Source organism: Dipodomys ordii, unplaced genomic scaffold (assembly GCF_000151885.1).
Source record: "Dipodomys ordii isolate 6190 unplaced genomic scaffold, Dord_2.0 Scaffold34, whole genome shotgun sequence".
Taxonomy (NCBI): domain Eukaryota; kingdom Metazoa; phylum Chordata; class Mammalia; order Rodentia; family Heteromyidae; genus Dipodomys; species Dipodomys ordii.
Window position 1 is genome coordinate 334,738 of NW_012267250.1, and position 18,616 is coordinate 353,353.

Consider the following 18,616-nt stretch of genomic DNA (forward strand, 5'->3'; position numbering starts at 1 on the left):
AGTGGCGCTGTAGCTCAAGTGGTAGAGCGCTCGCCTTGAGCTGAAGAGCTGAGGGACAGCGCCCAGGCCCAGAGTTCAAGCCCCACGACTGACAAAAAAAAAAAAATAATAATAATAAAAAAATAAAGTTCCAAAATGAACGCAAGTACAGAAGAAGATGTGAAAGAGTGTATGTCCTTCCTGCAGGAACCCAAAGCTCTCTGTAAGTACCTTTATAATTTATCATACTGTTTCCTCAGTAGACCATGAGTTCATCAAATAAATCCACTTCAACTATTCAATCTCTAGACTCCACCGGTATTCTGGAACGCTATTGATATTCATTTACATTTTCAATATTTTTTTCTGGCACTGACTTCTAAGAATGAGGAACCAGCTTATAATCTCTAAGTTCTAAAGCTACAGACAATATTTTAACTCAATGTGTTCTACCAAATGAATTTCAGAATATTTCTAGGATCTCTCCGATCCTGTCAATATAAGACATTTTCCCTTAAATCTTTTATTCTGATTAGAGTGTCACAGTGTAGAAATTAACAGATAATAAAGGGAACAGAGGAAAACCCAGATGTTTTCTTAGTGACACTCAAGTAATGTTTTATGCTAAAAAACTTTATGAAATCATATTGCAACTTTAAAATAGAAATATCCTATTATGTTGACTGCTTATTGTTCCAAACAAGCCTGCTTGAGCTTGCTGGTATTTGGTAGAGCAACTCTGATATACTGCAATATTTCTAAGTGTGACATGGTATCAGTGTTTTGCTGAAGTTATCTGCATTTTTATTGAAAACAAAAAAAATTATCTGGTCAGGATGAGCAGTAACTGCATACACATAAAAATATGTCCAGCAGGGCTGGGAAGGTGTCTCAGTGGTAGAGTGCTTGCCTTGTATGGATGAGGCCCTGGGTTCAATTCCTCAGCATCACTTAAGCAGAAAAAGCCAGGAGTAGAGCTATGGCTCACATAGTAAAGCGCTAGCCTTGAGCTGAAGAGCTGAGGGACAGCACCCAAGCCCAGAGTTCAGGCCCCATGACCGACCCCCCCCCAAAAAAAATACTTCCAGTAATCAAAGAGTCTTGAAATATCACTTTATCAAACTTTCATAACAGAGAAGGAATATTCTTGCTTTCCTTACAATTTTATATTCATTAAACAGCTCTATAAGGACTTCATTGCTTTCTTTTTCTGCTTTTTATCACTACCAGTTCGAAAATAATGTAATTCTTGACCATCTTATCCCATAGTACTTCTCAAAGAATATCAAATTATTGTATTTTCTTCCTCATTCATCCACATATTACAATATTGATTGAATTTTTAAGGCAGATAATAGATATGAAAATCTGATAAGACATAGCCCAGGCCTTCATGGAGCTAAAAATGTATTTATAAAACAGATAGGAGGGCTGGGAAGGTGGCTCAGTGGTAAAGCGCTTACCTTGCATGCATGAGGCCCTGGGTTCAATTCCTCAGCACCACATAAGCAAAAAGCAAAAAGCCGGAAGTGGCGCTGTGGCTCAAGTGGTAGAGTGCTAGCCTTGAGCTGAAGATCTGAGGGACAGCTCCCAGGCCCAGAGTTCAGGCCCCACAACCGGACCCCCCCCCCAACAAAAACAGATAGGAAAAAGTTACCATATACTATCATGGGTACTTTAATAAAGACTAAACAAGGTTGGCTCAGACTTGTAATCTTAACCACTGAAGAGCCTGAGATCTGAAGAATCAGAGTTGGAGGTCAGCCCTAGGCAGAAAAGTTTCCTAGACTCCATTTCTAAAAATAACCAGCAAAAAGCAAGGCTCTGAATATGGTTCAAGAATAGAGTACCAGCCTAGCGAGCACAAGGCCCTGTGATGGAACCCTAGTATCACACACACACACACACACACACACACACACACACACACACACTAATGTATCATCATGAAGAAAGTAAGTTCTAAATTTGTCTGAGTGGAAAGATCACGTAGGAAACAGTACGTTGGAGAACTTTGGAGGCACTCTTTCTCTGGAGTTTCCTAAGATTGGTGTGTTTCTATTCAAATAGAAAGAAAGAATTAGTTGTTAAATGTAAAATCTACATAATTCTAGGAAAAAGAAAATTTATTCATTTATTATGAGTTAACCAGTTTGAATGAAGCCAAATAAATAAATACTTTAACTCACATAAAAGCAAGTTATTTCAATTTCATTGCCATAGAAATTATTTCTCCAGACCAAGATGACCTTAATTCTCAGTTCCTTCCCTTCTAATAATCTAGCCAAACTGTTAATAAAGGTTTAGAAACAAGGGTGTAAAGTCCTGATGGGTTTAATGTTGATAAATATGAGAACATAGAGTGGGAAATCTAACCACAAAAATTTGGAGGATCAGGTAAAGTAATCATTAGGAATAATCTTTGCAAAACAATCAAATAATCATAGACTGATAAAGTATATGCTTTATCAAATTGACTTGCACAATAGAGAAAGGATGACGAATGATATAGTTTGTTTTCCATAGTGCATAGCTATATGCTCATTGATCTGAATCATTACAATTGGAATGCAATGTAAAATGGTGACAGAGAGTCCACTTGCTCTATTCACAGAACCAGTACAGGAAGGAGGATAGAGAAGCACTTTCCTTCTGCTAGTCCTTTGGTTTTCTTTTCTTATTCTAGTTTGCTCTAGTTTGGTTCTCAGTTCCAACCTACTGGAAAGAATTCTAAAGATTTCCAATCTAGTATCCATAGTGAAAATCATTCAAATCCATAAAGTAGGTCATTTAAAAAATCTACTGGTGCCCTGCATCTTGTTTATACATTCTTCTAATTTGGGGAGGGGAGGGGAGAGGAAATAACAAAATGCTGAAATCAGGATACAGGTTGACCCATTGTAACAATGAGATATATAAGACACTGTTGAAAGAACTTTACAACTTTGCCAGGCCCAAAGAAACATAGGTCCCATGGTTTCCCTTATTTGCAATAACTAGTATATATCTGAGACAAGCAGAAAAGGTCAGATAAGATGATGTTAAGTGAAATTAACCCCAAGATAAGGACACAAGAGGTTTTTTCTTTCTTGCTATTGTTTCTAAGCTATTTATAAGGTACCACATGATTCTTTTGTTGCCCATGTCCCTCCCCCACAGTATAAGCCCTGTTTTCACTGTATTATATGTTGGTACAATTTGGGGAGTAGAAGAGAAAAAACAAATTGTTTAAATAGGGATACAGGTTGACCCACTGCAGTAATGATATCTACAAGATGCTGTGTCGAAAAACAAACTTTACAATTTAGATGGGGTGGGCGGTATGTAGTTGTGGTGATGGGAGGGAAGGAATGGTAGGGGAAAAACAAAGGAGGAGGCAACAATGCTTGATAAGAAATGTACTCATTACCTTGCTCATGTGATTGTAACTCCTCTGTACAGTATTTAAGAATTTAAGGGTCAAGAAATTAAATTAAAAAATGCTTTTCAAGGGGCTGGGAAGGTGTCTCAGTGCTTGTCTCCCATGCATGAGGCCCTGGGTTCAATTCCTCAGCACCACATAAACAGGAAAGGCCAGAGGTGTCACCATGGCTCAAGTGGTAGAGCTCTAGCCTTGAGCTGAAGAGCTGAGGGCCCAGGCCTAGAGTTCAAGACTCATAACCAACAAAAAAGAAAAAGCTTTTCAAAATATTGTCACATTTCCCTATTGCAATTTAGAATCAGCAAATTATGAGACTGTTCTTATCCATTGTATAATTTTTATGCATGGACACTATTTTCTCACTCTAATTCCTGTTGTTTATATTGCCACAATATTTCATTAGCTGCTGAAGAATTCTTTGGTAGTCCAAAACTCACCAGAATGAGAGAGAAAAAAGTCTATGTCTTTAGAAACCTTTCTCTTTTTTACCTACTCTGAGTAGTAACATATAACTCGTATGCATTGCTTTTCAGACTTGCCTCAATCAATTTGCAACAATTTAACACAATTGAGAGGATTTCATTTGAAGACTGCTCTCACAATAGGCTACAATTTATGCTAAATCATGTGTAAAATTTCTTGATGAGAAAAAATTTATACCAAGAACAGATTTTGAATGATCTGCAGTAGCACCCACACAGAGCACCATTTAGATTATGCAAGAATTTTGTTCACAGGAGAAGTGTGGCAAAACACTTATGCTTCTCTCTGAAGCTACTGGTTGAGTATAGTTAAATGGTTGTTTCATGAAAATCAATTAATTTGTTAATTTCACCTTCCACAGAGAAAAATGTTAAAAGGAAAAGACTATTTTTAGAATGGAAGGAAAATGGCTACTGTGTATTAGGCCATTTTAAACCATCAATTCCAGTAGTTGTATACCTGGGGTACAGACTCTAATTAGATTCTGTCCATTTCATGTGTTTGTGTGTGTGTGTGTGTGTGTGTGTGTGTGTGTGTGTTAATGGTGGTACAAGGGCTTGAACTCGGGGCTTACATGTTCTCTCCTAGCTTTGTCTGCTCAAAGCTGGTGCTCTACGACTTGTGCCACACCTCTCCACTTCTGGCACTTTGATGGTTAACTTGATACAAGAGTTTCACAGACTTTTCTGGCTGGGGTGGCTTCAAACTATAATCCTCAGATTGCAGCCTCCTAAATAGCTAGGATTGTGAACGTAAATCATTGACACCCAGCCTCTATCTATTTCTTTTTCTTTTTTATTCTTTCCTTCTGGAATTTTTTGAAAGTAAAAATTAAGAGCACACATTTTTTTTTCAGTCCTGGGGAGGAAGGGAAGGAAAGGGGTCTGAACAAAAGAGGGCTTTGTTTAGAAGCATCCACAGGACTCCACAGAAATTTCCCAAGCACTTGAAAAGATCTCAGTTCATAGACACAAATAAGTATTAATCCCCTTTGGAGACCATGAAGACAAGGTGCTAGAGGGTAGTATGTGAGAAAAATCACAATACTTTTTTTAAAGCATGGGTTTTGTAAAACCTTCAAAGGAATAACTACAGAATTGAGGTTACTTCAGAATATGGAGCCGTTTTTACTCTCATTCTTTTATATCTAGTGTTTGATCTCAAAGTGCTGTCTCAAGGCTGTAAGATGAACGAATGTTTATACTTAACAATAGTTAAATATACAACTTACTGGACCCAGTACTAAACTGAATGGAGGAGCCTGGATACCCATGAGTAACAAAGTCAAGCTGATGTAGGACTGAGTCTCTGAGTGCCCAGCTACCGCTTCTGTTTCATCCTGTAAACAGCTTTCAAAGCCCAAAACACATTTGTAATGTCTTCTTTTACCCACAAGTGTCCTTGTCTTAGCCAGTTTTCAGTTGCTGTAACTGAATGGCACAGACTGGGTAATTTATTAAGAACATAGACTTATTGGGTTTATGGTTCTGAAAACTTGGAATCTCAAGATTGGATGCCCTCATCTGGCGGAAGGTCGCTTCTTCCTGATGGAGGGTTCTTTGAAGAGTGCAAAGAGAACACCACGGGGCATCTCAGGTGAGACGGAACACTTCTGCCAAGAACCAATACCTCTGAAAGATCAAAGGTCCCACCTGGCCCTCCCTGGTGTAATACCTCAGAATGACAGCTAAATTTCAACACGAGTTCTGGTAGAATATTCAAACCATAGAACTCCTATATTTTCAAAATTTCACAAGTGCCAGTTTCCAGTTAAAGCGATTCTTCACATTACATTCTATTAAATTAAACTTTACTTCCTAAACTTTTGTTTATGAATCTTCCAAAAACAAAGTATTTAATATCCTGCATCTTGTATATAAATTTTTCTAATTTGGGGAGAGGAAGGGAAATAACAAAATGCTGAAATAAGGTTACAGAATGACCCATTGTAACAATGAGATGTACAAGACACTATGTTAAAAATGAACTTTTTAACTTTTGTGGTGGGAGAGAGGAGTTAGGGAGGTGGGGAGGAAAGGGATGGTAGGGAAAAAACAAAGGAGGGAGTAACAACGCTTGATAGGAAATGGACTCATAACCTTGCTCAGGTAACTCTAACCCCCTGTACAGTATCTTTATAATATGTATATATATATATATATATATATATATATATATAAAATAAAAAAGCTTACAAGATTAATAAAAATTCACTATCATTCTGAATTACATCTTTTTTAGTGTAATGTAAAGTAATCCACTTATAAGCCTTTTTCATTATCAAACTGTCCATGAAAACAACTCATAAAAATTTAGTCATGAATGTAAAACATTTCTTTCCTCCAATAAGTAATTTTTCATGTGTAACAATCACCTTTATTTTCTGGGCAGCAAAACAAAGGCCAAAATTCACATACCATGTTTGTTTGTTTGTTTACAAGCTACTAACAAATAACCACTTTGATTGGATTGCTAATTTTATGTGTGTTTGTGTGTGAGTGTGTGTGTGTGTGTGTGTGTGTGTGTGTGTGTGTGTATACTGACTGGTACTAGGTCTTAAAATCAGGGCCTAGACACTGGTCCTGTGCTTTGTTGCTCAAGACTGGCACTCTTAATTCTTGAGCCATAGATACACTTTCAGCTTTTTGGTGGTTAATTGCAGAGAAGAGTTACATAGAGTTTCTTGCCCAGCTTGGCTTACAATCAAAATTCTCATAACTCACTCTCCTGAGTAGCTAGGATTATAGGCATGCACCCCAGGCACCTAGCTGGATTGCTAATTTTGTTGACTGTAAAGATACCCAATATCATTAAAAAGAGAAAGTAGTTTGTCACTAAGAAATAGTATAGTCATCATCCTTTATGTGTATATAATGTCAAAATGTATAAAGTTGCTTACAATTTAAACAATAAAACAGGATTGTTATGAGCACATTAGCTCAGAGGAGACAAATTACTTGCTAGCATATGATAGATTCAATATAAGCTCTGATACAGCTCTAAAACCTGTACTGCCTGATGAATCATTGAGATTCAGATCATAAAATAGTTCCTTGAATGGTCACCTCCATATTCTTCCACAAATGGAGATGTGGTTCAGCAAACATTCCAATCCTTCCTTTTCATCCTCTGGTCTCTTTGTACATTCATATATTCAACAAATTCTTAACATATGATTACTGCATTTGGCGCTATAGAATCAGATGACTTGTTATATGGTCATAATCTCCAAGATTTCAGTTTGCTAAGAAAAAACATACAGACATTTAAAAATTAATTAAAGGATCCCAAAATAGATGAGTGCAAAACTGAAGGTACAGGGTTCTGTGGGAGCCCAGAGGAAAGGAAAACACAATTAGAACAGGAATGTCTTCCTCAAGGATATACCAATCTTTGTTTCTTGCTTGCTTGCTTGCTTTCCTTCCCTCCCTCTCCTTTCTTTCTTTTTCTTTCTTTCTTTCTTTCTCTTTCTTTCTTTCTTCCTTCCTTTCCTTCTTTCTTCCTTCCTTCCTTCCTTCCTTCCTCCCTCCCTCCTTCCCTCCCCCTCTCTCTCTTTCTTTCTTTCTTTCTTTCTTTCTCTCTCTCTCTCTCTCTCTCTCTCTCTCTCTGTTGGTCATAAGGTTTGAAGTCAGGGCCTGGGTGCTCACCCTAAGCATTTTTGCTCAAGGCTAGTGCTCTCAGACACAGCACCACTTCCAGTTTTCTGGTAGTTTATTGGAGATAGGGGTCTTATGGACTTTCCTGCCTGGACTGGCTTTGAGCCATGATCCATAGACTTCAGCCTCCTGTGTAGATAGGCTTACAAGTGTGAGACACCAGTGCCTGGCTAATTGTATCTTCTTGCATAAATTTAACATATAGTTGCAATGGGTTTCCTTTGGTTATTCAAAGACATAGAATAAAAATAATATTTTCCAGAGAAAAATGTCTCATACCTTGTCATCTGGTATACACTTATTATCAGAAAAAGAAATAAAGAAATTCTCTCTTTTGGACAAAGCTACGAACTCTGAGATTGATGGATTTTAATGTGTTAGTAGCTCACTATAAGCAAAGTCTCTTTTCCTTAATACCAGAATTATTTAATAAATTAGGATGAAGGCATTCATGGAAAGATAAGAAATTTTGTTTCCTTATCATAGATGTATTCTATTCTTTGTTTTTTGCTCTACTAACTATAAGTGTAATGCTTCTTGTTATAGACTTGCTAAATGGGAACTTCAAAGTACATAGAGAGCATGTGTTCTTCAAATCTCTCATACTTTACACTGAGCTTCCCAATGTGCACCAATATCTCGTGTAGTTAGAGAGGCAACAAGAATGGGAAGTGGTGGAGTTACTCCCTATATAATAGTAAATGTAAAGACATTAAGTACATATGCTGACCAAATCTTCAAATTACTGAAGGTAGTAGCAAAGTTGATGATCTATGCCAGTGATCATGAATGTTTATGGTCTGAATAAATTCCAGATCTGAGATGGCAATAAATTTGGATTTTCAAAACTAGATATTAGTTGAAACATCCATAATGTTCTTCTGAAACAGGTTTCTATCATTTAAAAAAGACAATTCCAGGAGTATTTTTTTCTCAATCATATCCATATTACTTGCATAAGGACATACTTTGCCATTGTATAATGCCGGGGACTGCTCAGAAAGTATTATTAACCTGATCTCTGAAAATAGCCTATCAGAACAGGTGCAAAGAAAAACCTATGATAATTAATTGCATAACCATCACAATTAATAATTGACTAAAAGATTTGTATTGAGGATTAGGAATTTGAGACTCAGAGAGGTCAAGATGTTGACTGAGGATATACAGGTGGTAGAATACAGCAGCTAGAATAAAATCCAAACAGCTGAGTCTCTGCCATTAATCAATAATTATCAAATCCAACCTTAAGATTCTGTTACATGTGAGGTTGGCTTATCCTTTCTGTTAGACAACAAACTCTTGGGAGCCAAGAATTAAATCTTAGCTTGTTCTTTCCTTGCAATACGTTGCAGGAATGCATAGGTTAACAGACACTGATGTTTAGCAGATAGATAGTAGGTAGGTAAGTGTGAGGATTGTAGATATACAGACAGACAGACAGATAGAAAAATACAATTATTTGGGGACAGGGTAATGAGAGAACAGAGAGAGGCTCGGTAGACTAATAGAAAAAAATATTGCAAACTTAATATTTGAGTTATCACTTATTTCATCCAGCTCTAGTAATAAGATACATCCTTGCAGAGAAATTGCCAAAAAGTCTCCTGATTTACACATAAAAAGATTTATTGCTGTTCTTGCCTCTGTAAAGCAATGTAAGATCAACAGGATTAGAGGCATTATATTGTGCTCTCCACAGAATGTAATGCCATTTCAGGCTGTTAAAAATTTATAGAAACAAATAAGAGAGTTCAATATCAGCAGAAAACCTAATCCCTTTCAAGTAAAAAAATAGCTCTTAGATTGCCATTTCTTTGGAAATATGAGTGCAAGTGGACACAGGTTTCAGGTAGTATCAGCCTTCCTTTGAACTCTGACTGTAGGGCTGACTAGGTAGATGTAAAGGAGCATCTGAAATCACTCGCATGTGTAAGACAGTCCCATTTCTGCACAGGGCAAGAATATAAGGAGATATTTTGAAGGGGAAACAAATACTAAAACACAAAGAACTGAGATCATCTAGTAATATTTAAGGGCAAAAATCAACCCATGAGAGTAAATAGGCTAAGTCCCTTGAAGGAGTCACTATGGTTCCTGTCATTAATATTTATTTATTCCCTCATTTATTTGTGTATCCATGAGTTTACAAGATATCATATGTCTAGTAGAAAGAAGATTCATTAGAAATTGAAGCCTAGAAAAGATGGACTCTACTGTGTGGCTGATTGGATCCCTGAGGGTACTCCATATGGCATACAATACAATATGCACACAATTGCCCACCAGTGACTGTCAGTGAAAGGCAGGGAATTGCTTAGTGGGTGATTCTAAAGCTGTGGACAGGGAAGAATCATCACTAGATGCCCTGAAGGGGGAAATAATGGGCTACAAATGTGACAGAGGATCAACCTAGTAGTTGTAGTTAGACACCCCATCATCCATAGCCAAATGTCACTTCACATGCCTAAAACACCATTCCTCACTTGGAATCCAGACAGAGCAGTCCAATCCCTGTAAATCACTGCTGTTCCACAAGACCTGCCCCCCTCCCCTCACTCCAGCAGCTGTTTCTGGTCCAGAGGCCTAAAGGACTACAGAACATTGACAACATCCAATGAATCGGGGGAACAAACATTTATAGAGGACTATAGAAGTATCCAAGAGACCCACACTGCCAGAAGAGACTTCTCTAAAGAGAAATTGGCATCAACATTAAACACAGGGCCAAAGTTTGGGTAGGACATAGTCTGTACCCATACCACCCATTATAAATGCAGACTAATGTATGTTTTGTTGCTTGTTTTTCTCATTTATTCCTACTTCCCAAAGCATTTTATTTTTCCTGAATCAATATTTAGTGTTCTTTCACATTATTGTTTGCAGTTTCGTCTTCTCCCTTCTCATCTTCCTTCTTCCTTCCTCTTCCCACCCTAACCCTTAAACCACCTAGTAGTTACACTTATAATCGTAATTACTATTTTTTGCCTGAGGAAACTCTCTTTAATTGGATGGGCATGAGAATTCTCAATCATGGAATAGAAAAACGCAACAAACTTATAAATTAGAGCATCGATTACAAGATAGCACCGATTACAAGATAGCTGAAGATACCTTCTCAGTGAACAAAAGTTAACATTTGTGTCTGCAGATTGTAGGAATACAATTAAGAGTCAAAAACAAATCTTGTTTAAAGCAAATATACACCCAGGCGCCCAGAGTGCAGGGCTATGCTCCTGTCTACTTGGGAGACAACAGGAGGATCGCAGTTAGAGGGGAGGTCCTTCTTGAGCCGGGACTGGGCAGGGTGGCCCATACCTCCTGTGACGTGGGTACGATGCTCCGAAGAGCAGAATGGTGGTGCCATTAGCACCTCCAATGTTAAGTCCTCCCCACATCAGCAGTAGTTCCTAAGGTGGTACAAGGTGGCATAGTCCCTTTCCTACCCTTTAGACAGGTGCCTGGGGGAGACTGTAGGCAAGCCCCCTTTCTAGTGCATGTTCCCTTTACAACTAGGGACTTGTACAGTTAGAAACAGCAAAATCCATCCTTTACTGAAAAACCCCAGGGATTCAACTCATTATTGGAAACAGTATTTTTTACACACTAGCCCACCTAGGGTGACTGTCAACAACTTGTACAGGTGCTTTAAACCCCAGAGGACAGGGAGCCGTGCTGCAAAAGCGGTCCTTAGACCAGATGGGTCTCCCATTGAAGACCCCGTCCATTTGGAGCAAGTCTTTCCCCTGACTCACCCAAGCTGGGACTACAGCAGCGATCAAGGTAAGGAGTGCTTACCAGTTACCTCCAGATTGTTGGTGGGATCTGGGTGGCGGCTAGGAAGCCAATTCATTTATCTAAGGTGAGATTGTGCAGCTCCCCAGTGAGTCCCCTGCTGCTTTTCTGGAAGGGCTTTTGGAGGCCAATAGGACCTATCTATATGCCTATAGACTCTGAGGCCTCAGAGAATCCAAGAGCCCTAAATATGACCTTCGTTACTCAGTCAGCCCCAGATATTAGAAGAAAGGTTCAGAGGGTAGGTGTTGAGGGAAAGGTGTTATCCATTTGCAAACAGCAGTAGAAAACCTCATTGCTAGCAAAATGGACATTGGAAAAAGGAATGTCCAAGGGAGAGAAAGACAGAAAATGACAAGCACATTAGCTGCCTGGAAACTGGGTTATCTCTTGAGAAATATGGAAAGGAGCTCAGGACTCTGAAATCCAGCCTTGTTGAATTAAAAACCAGCTCTCTGAGCCGAGCACTGGTGGCTCATGCCTGTAATCCTAGCTAGTCAGGAGGCTGAGATCTGAGGATCGAGATTCAAAGCCAGCCCAGGCAGCAGGAAAGTCCTTGAGTAGAGAGAGAGGCTCAAAGACAGTACCGAAGCCCTGAGTTCAAACTCCAGGACCAGCAAAAAAAAAGAAAGAAAGAAAGAAAGAGAGAGAGAAAAAGAAAAAAGAAAAGAAAACTAAGAGAATTTTTGGACATGAAAAATTTTGAAGACATAAATCAGGAACTTGTTAAAGTCAAAGATGAGAACGAAATCCTCAAAATGAACCTGGAAGACTCAGAGTCAAATGAAAGGCAAGTATATCAGCCTGGGTAAACACCAGGCAAAGCTGGAAGCCATGACCAGAGGCTGAAGGAGGCTCTCGGACAACACCACTGGCATCCTTGCTCCCTACAAGCAAGGCCAAGAAAAGATTCTGACACTGCATGCAGAAATCAAGGCCCAGAAAAAGGAGTTGGACATGACACAAGAATGTATTATGGGGGCTGGGAAGGTGGCTCAGTGGTAGAGTGTTTGCCTTGCATGCCTGAGGCCCTGGGTTCGATTCCTCAGCACCACATAAGCAAAAAGAAAAAAAGCCGGAAGTGGCGCTGTGGCTCAGGTGGTAGAGCACTAGCCTTGAGCTGAAGAGCTGAGGGATAGTGCCCAGGCCCAGAGTTCAGGCCCCACGACTGGACCCCCCCCCAAAAAAAAGAATGTATTATATCCAGGTGCTGGTGGCTCATGCCTGTAATCCTAGCTATTCATGAGGCTGAGAACTGAGGATTGTGGTTCAAAGCCAGCCCGGGCAGGATAGTCTGTGACACACTTACCTCTAATTAACCTCTAGAAAACTGGAAGTGGTGCTGTGGCTCACGTGGTAGATGTCTGCTTTGAGCAGAAGACCTAAGGGATAGTGCCCAGGCCCAGAGTTCAAGTCCCATGACCAACAACAACAAAATGTATTATGTTGAGGTACATGCTGATTATCAGCTTTGAAGAGCTTGAGTGGAAATTTAAAGCAACTGAGAAAGTTCTCAGCCATTGGCACCCACCAAGTTCACACATTGTATGTTCATTCCAGCTTGAGTCCTTTTGTCTTAGTAAAATGAAAGCGGATGACCAAGATGTGTTTTCCTGGGTGTGTTCTCTGAATACTGACTGGCACAGGGTTGCCTACTCTGTGTCCGTCCCGTGTTCTCTGACGTTTCCAGGTAGCTCTGGCCAAATGATGACATCACTATGGCTCACACGGACAGCAGTAGAAGTTCTTTCCTGTGGTTGGCGGCAACCAAAGAGAATGAAGGCTTTCACGCATGGGTTAGACATGCAGGGTTTTCTTCCTCAGGCATGAGTCTTTTCATGTCTTCTAAGGAGAGAAGAATGAACAAAGGCTTTCCCACACTTCCCACAACCGTAGTTTTTCCGGTGTGGGTTCTTTTGTGTGCTTTGAGGAGGTAGGATCAAGAGAAGGCTTTTCCGCACTACGCACACCTGTTGGGCTTCTCTCCAGTGTGAGTTCTTACGTGCCTCTCAAGAGCACTTGCAAAAGGGAAGGCTTTTCCACATTGCTGACATCCCAGCTTCTCCCCACCATGAATTCTTTCATGGGCTTTCATGAAAAAGCGCTCCTTTCCCACACTGCTTACATATGAATGGCTTGTCCATATTGTGGGTCAGTTCATGTCTCTGGAGGTGAGTAGACCTCAAGAAGGCTCTCCCACACTGCTTACATAAGTAAGGTCTCTCCTGGGAGTGAGTTCGTTCGTGTACTTTGATGTAGGAACTACAAGTAAAGGCTTTTTCCGCACTCTGCACACTGATAGGGCTTCTCTTTGGCGTGAGTCTTTTCATGTCTCCTAAGGGCATAGGAAGAAAGGAAGGCTTTTCCACATTGCTTACATACATATTGAGTCTCTCCAGAATGAATTCTTTCATTGATTTTCATGCGAAAAACTTGACTAAAAGCCATCCCACACTGCCTACATACATAACCTTTCTCTCTGGTGTGCGTCTGTCTGTGCCTCTGCAGGTGACTGGAACACTTGAAGGCCTTCCCACATTGCTTGCAGAAATAAGATTTCTCGTGGGAGTGGGTCTTCTCGTAGATTTTAATGTAAGAACACAACGGAAGGCTTTCCCACACTGCTTACCCACGTAGGGCTTCGCCCCGTTGTGAGTCCTCTCGTGTCTTTGAAGCTGATGAGATTCACTGAAGGCCTTGCCACACTGTGGACACACATAGTGTTTCTCCCCAGAGTGAGTTCTCTGGTGTCTCTGAAGGTTGCTGGAGAAAGCAAAGGATTTTCCTCACTGCTCACACTCACAAAGCTTCCCCCTGGAGTGGGCTCTTGCGTGTAGTTTAAGGTAAGAGATGCAACTGAAGACTTTCCCACACTGCTTGCACTTGTAAGGCTTCTCTTCCGTGTGAGTTCTCGCGTGTCTGTGGAGATGACTGGAACTAGTGAAGGCTTTCTCACACTGCTGACAGCTATAGGATGTCTCTCCAGAGTGAATTCTCTTGTGTATTTTCACGTAAAAATGATCACTGAAGGATTTTCCACACTGCTGACATCCGTAGCGTTTCTCTCCACTCTGAGCTCTTCTGTGAGTCTGAACCTGACTTTCTCTGCCCGGCTTCTGGTTGGGAGCAGGCCCTCCGCTGGGATTTCCTTTGCATCTGTGAAAACACTTGGCAAGCCCAAAGGCTTCCCCATGTTCTTCAGACACAGATGGCGTCTCATCCTTGTGAGCGCTTTTTCTCCTGAAGGCTTTTCCACGCTGCTTATGCTGAGGGCTCCTTCCTTTGACAGTGCTCTCATGGTCTGGGATAGAAGAGACACTCCAAAGGGCCTTGTCAGAAGATTTATTTCCACTAGGCTTCTCTCTGGTGTGAGAGCTTTCATGGCTCTCCAAGTCTAGGGAGGCAGAGTAGCTTTTCCCACATGCCTCCTGGGTATCAGCCTTCAGATTCACACAGGGTCTGTGTGTGGTGTGAGCAGTGAGGGGCCCACACTGAAACAAGTAAGTGACAAGGTCCTCACACCAGTACTCTTCACAAGGTAGTACCCCCTAAGGAAGACCAACAGGATGTTCCACAATCCGCTGGCAGAACTTTCCACACTGATTGCCGCCTTCATATTCACAGAGCCTCGCTACCACATTACCTCTTAGATTTCTGCCGAGAGTTTTGCAGCCACCTTCAATACTTTCTTCATTCTGTTTTGTCCCTATAGCAGCCAAGTTCCTGAATGTTTCCCACATCACATCTCTGTGGAGCTTCTTTTGGGGAGAATCCAACAAAGCCCATTCTTCCAGTGTGAAGGTCACAACAACATCCACAAAGGTCACTGGATCCATCCCAGCGCCTTGGGACTTGGGGGTCCCAACTGCCACCTCTGCAACCTCAGGCGGCAGGAAGGAGACTCCAGCCCGGAAGCCACGGAGAAGTGTCCCCCCCCCCCACACCGGAACCGTCAGAGGACGACTTATAATCATAATTACTATTATGTTTCTAGTTTATCTCTTAAAAATCTGAGTTCCATTCCTCTACAACAATGTAGAAATATAACCAGTATGAAAAAGCAAGGAAATATTGCACCTTCAAAACATCACAATAACCCGTGCGCCAGTGACTCACGCCTGTAATCTTAGCTACTCAAGAGTCTGAGATCTGAGGATTGCGGTTCAAAGCCAGCCCAGGCAGGAACGTCTGTGAGACAATTATCTCCAATTAACCACCAGAAAACTGGAAGTGGTGCAGTGTCTCAAGTGGTCTAGAGCACTCACCTTGAACTGAAGAACCTAGGTCCAGAGTTCAAGCCCCATGACCGACAAAAAAAAAAAAAAAAACAAAAACACAATAATCAAATCCAAAGATAATAAGGTCACTGAAATGTCAGACAAATAATTCAAATGTCTACTTTTTAAAACAGTGACCAGTGATCTCAAAGATGATTCAAGTAAGCAGATAAAGTTTGGAAATTCATTCAAGACCTACATGAGATAGACAGCAGTATGGGTAAGAAAGTCAGCAAAGAACTAGAAAAAGAAAAAGGCAGAAATGTAGTAATGAAAATCTCAACACAAATATAAACCACAGTCTATAGCATTATTAGTAGATAATACTACCTAGAAAAAACTATGTCAGGGATGGAGAATAAGATTGTGAAACATTATACTTAGATGACTGGAAAAAAAGACTATTACAGGAGTTCTAGCTCACATTCTAAAGACTAGACATTAAGAGTTTATGGGATACAAGAGGAAGCTGAAATACAAACTAAAGGTACAGAAAAATTATTCATTGAAATTATAACAGAAAACTTGCAAAAACTTAATAATGATATAGACACCTATGTACAGAAGACATTTGGAATTCCAAAGAAAGTTGGCCAGAGATTAACTCCATGTCAAAACATAGAAGAGCTATCTCAATAGTGATCAGTGTCATCCACAATTTTCATGAAGTATACAGTGTTCCACCCTTTTATATTTTTTCTCTTGTTTTGCACAAACAAAGACAGGCACGCTGCTCTTGCCATGACACCAAAACTCCTAAGAGTCCTTGTATTCTTCACTAATTAAGCACTCTCAATTTAAGAAAAAGGGAACCAATGTATGGAAATTCATTATTAAGCAGTTAAAACAGGAATAAATTTAGTCTCTACCTCTGAGTTCTTTTTTCTTTAACTATTCCAAGTAATGGAATAGAAGTGTGTAGAATTTATTTCTTCCACATATGAAAGCAGATGATTGCCTTCTTAAAGTGTCCTTACAAGATGGTTTGAGCCGTAGGTTGAACTACCTGCTCTATTCACAGAACACTTTTTGCAAAAGGCACTAATAGACAAGGTAAAATTATGCAGGATTAGGTTTTTGGCAGGTAATTTATCAAAAACAAAATGAGTCACTTCAAGGAGACACTCAAGAGTGTTTGTTGCAATGACAAAATGTATGCTTTCATGCCAGCCTTAGAATTATTTAACTTATATTAACAAACAAAATATATATTGTTCAATGCCTAACTATTTGGTAGGTCTACATGAGTAATTAAACCAATAACTTCTAAATGCTCAAAGCATGAATCTACAAAACATGCACAGTATATTCAAAATCTATGATAGCTCAATAGATTTTAATGTAACCACATGCTGTGATTTGTATCTTGAATTTCACTCAAAGGATCGTATGTTAAAGACTCAGCCATCAATGTGTTACTGTGGAGAGGGGTAGAACCTTTAGGAGATGGGGCCTGATGGAAGGAAGTTAGGCCAGAAGGGGTAGGATGTTGTAACCTCAGCCTCTCCTTTTCCCCTTTTTCTCTGCTATAGCCCACTAGGAGGTAAACAGTTTCCTCCGGCACACACATACCAGGATGTATTATACTGCCATAGGACAATAGGAACAGGACTAAGAGACCATAGTCTGAAAGCTCTGGAACTGTGCGTCAAAATAAACTTCTACTCTTTCTAAGTTGATTCATTTCAGGTATTTATCATGAAAAGCTGACATACAAAAAGCTACATTTGTAGTCATACAAATTTAGACTCTAATGTTGAAGAAACTATTTCACCAAGTATTAATGGATTAAAAAAGAATAAGGTTAGTTATAAGTTTCATAAAAAGAATAACTATGATTAATTATGTTTCATGTCAACCTCAAAAAACTACTTGGCAAATATTAAGCATTTGTGAACTAAAAGAATATCAATGTTTATTTTTAAAAGGTATAGAAAATACACCTGACTTTTCTAAACTATATATCTGTATGAAACCAGGTTTTCTTATTTTACAACCAAAACAATGTATCACAATATTTTGAATGAAAATACCAATGTAGGAATCCAGTTGTCTTCTATGAATGTGAACATTCTTAAATCTATGAAACAATACCATGTACTACTTAAAGGTATCTGTTTTTTCTATAAGAAATACCAGTTTATCAATTACTTTTAATTGAATTAGCTTTCTTTAGTTTCTTAGACTCCATTTCCAATGTGGCAAATATCACTAGAGATAAACCAGAGAAACAAAAGTTCTTCACCCTGGGGAAAATCTGTTCTACCCACCACACCTCTCCCTCTCTTTCTCAATCCCTCTCTCTCTAATGAAATATGTCATTCTGGGCAGCCAATACAACTTCTCTGAAAAATTAGATTTATTCTGTTTACCTAGAGCTTTGTCTTCATAATTAGTTTGCAATGACACCAGTCACCTTCTCTACATGTGCTTCTAAGTTTTGTTTTCTGATTTTTGACAGTACATTCCCGGCCCATCATAAAGCCATCCATAAACGCTGTCTTTGGCAACAAAATACCTAAAGTCATTTTTCATACAGCAAAGAAAGGAATGTGGCTATGTATGAATTACATACACATAAATAATTAAAAATGGAGTGGCATTGTCTCTAGCACATATTGAATGGTTAGTATGCCTCAGGATGATTATGGTAAGAACTGCACATGATTTTATCATACAACCCTTTAAGAAAGAAAAGAGAAATTTAATTAATGAAAAACACAGAAACTTAAAGAGCTTGGTAACTCATTCAAAGCCACATAGATCCAGCCAGGGTTGAGCCTGTGTTTCTAAGCAAACTGTAGGCTTGTCTACATCATTTACTGAATATTTACTAATAGCTACTTTAGGCAAGGCACTATTCTTGACACTGAGGAGACACAATCTCCCTCTCACACAAGTGGGAAGACCTAGAGAAGATGTATGATTCCTTCCTCTCAAGCAGAGTAAAGCAGACTGTATGTAATGTTACTAGCACCTGATAGAATGCCATCCACAAACAATGA

At 39.6% G+C, this 18,616-nt stretch overlaps 1 pseudogene; it reads right to left on the reverse strand.

Moving 5' to 3' along the window:
* Positions 1–13,754: 13,754 nt before the first annotated feature.
* On the reverse strand, positions 13,755–15,170 carry LOC105986220 (annotated as a pseudogene).
* Positions 15,171–18,616: the final 3,446 nt, after the last annotated feature.